Here is a 1931-nt window from a genome sequence, read left to right as displayed (position 1 = left end):
TGGTATATACTATCCCATTTGTCATATTTTGCTTTTCTGGTTGCCTACCTCCGTCACAGATGGTACTCTCTTATTTACCCAGTAGATGGTGTTTTCGTTAAATTGAAAAAACAACTTTGAAAAAATGTTATAAAAAATTTTGGCTTTCATTCCTCTCAGATAAAATTTCATTTTAAAATAAATTTTGTACTTGTAACTGTGTATTGTCATTGTCTACAGTAAATGTTTTATGTTTTTTAAAATTAAACGTTAGGAAGATATTATTAAGTATACAATTGATAAACTGGTTATTTAGATGAATTTTCCAAATTTTGCACAGAACCTTGTAAATGTGATATGTAAGTATGCACATATAGTTTTATTTATTAAAAGTTTTTTAAAAACATTGTATACCTTTAGCATAATCAAAAAATTAACTTTGTAGCCTTGTAATGACCTGATGATGAGGTGCAAAGTGTAGACCTCGAAACTAGTCGTCTTAATAAAAGGATTGTGAGATTACTAAGCCTTCACTCTTTCCCGAGAATTATGTTTATGGATTTTTTTAAAAAGTGTTAAAGAAAATGGCATACGAAAGGTCATTCTTTATTCTGACAATTGCGGTGGTCAAAACCGTAATCGTTTCGTTTTTGCGATGTTTGCTTATGCATCAATGACTTTGGATTTGGAAATAACACACCGTTTTTTTTAAATTGGCCACACGCAGAATGAAACTGACAGCATGGATGCTATGATTGAAGTTGCAAAAAAACGTCACTCTGCTATATACACTCCTGATAGTCCTGATCAGTGGATTAGTCTAATAAAAATGACCAAAGTTACTGCCTCACAGTATAAAGTAAAAGAAATATCTCAAGAAGATTTTGTAACTTTTACCAATGGTAAAGAAACAAAACTGGAAAAAAGATATTACTGGAGAGGCTGTAAAAATCAGAGAAATCCACTGCGATCCAAAGTCTCCCAATACAGTATTTTTTGTGTGTAATTTTGGAGAAAATCATAAAGAACTAGACTTACAAACAAAAAACACACGCAAACGCGAAGAATATCAATTTCCAAGATTGTATCAAAGTTTGCTGCCAATTGATGGTAAAAAATTACGCGGTCTTTTGGGTCTGTGTAAGGCTAATTTGATACCACCATCATGGATTTTACAATTCCCTTCGGCCTACTAGTAAGACTGACCACCAAGAAAGTAATATTGACAAAGAAGACTGAATCGTAATAAATTTTCCTTTTATGTCATTATTGATTATTAACAATTTTTTTTATCTAAAAATAGTAAATGTTAAATTTTTCTATACCTTATTGGTATAACAAGTTGTTTCTCAATAAAAATTTTGTCGACGAAAACTAGTAACGCATTCAAAATCCATTTTTTTCTTATCCTAAACTATTTTATTTAAATCATCAATAAATTAATTAAGACCTAAACAATAATTACTTTATTAAAGAAAAACGATTTAGCTTTTGTAATAAAAAAAATAACGAACATTATTATTTTCTCAACTATTCAAATGCAGTTATCTCAGTAAAACCAAATTTGAGATACGACAGTTTTCCTTGGGGGAGTCGATATGCACCCTAATAACAGACAAAACCAAATAGGCGCCGATTTCGATTTTTCCCGACGGCCTCTGAAAGAGCCAGACCGGGCCTGGACAGACCGCTCGTGCTAAAATTCCCCCAATCCACAGCAGCAGAGGGGTGGTTTACACGAACCAGGAAAAGGCCGAGGCTTTTGCCGACAGCCTGGAACTGCAGTGTAGACTGCCTCAGCTGCCCGACGAGGACGAGGAATTCGAAATAGTGGCTGAGCGTGCGGCCCGACGGGTCGACAGAGAGCCAGACAATGACATAATCCCTCCCGCAAACCCTGACGAACTAAGACTGACAATACGTAGACTTAAAAACAGAAAAGCCCCCGGACC

Source organism: Anoplophora glabripennis, unplaced genomic scaffold (genome assembly GCF_000390285.2).
Source record: "Anoplophora glabripennis isolate ALB-LARVAE unplaced genomic scaffold, Agla_2.0 scaffold1811, whole genome shotgun sequence".
Classification (NCBI taxonomy): Eukaryota; Metazoa; Arthropoda; class Insecta; order Coleoptera; family Cerambycidae; genus Anoplophora; species Anoplophora glabripennis.
This window is presented reverse-complemented; position numbering follows the sequence as displayed.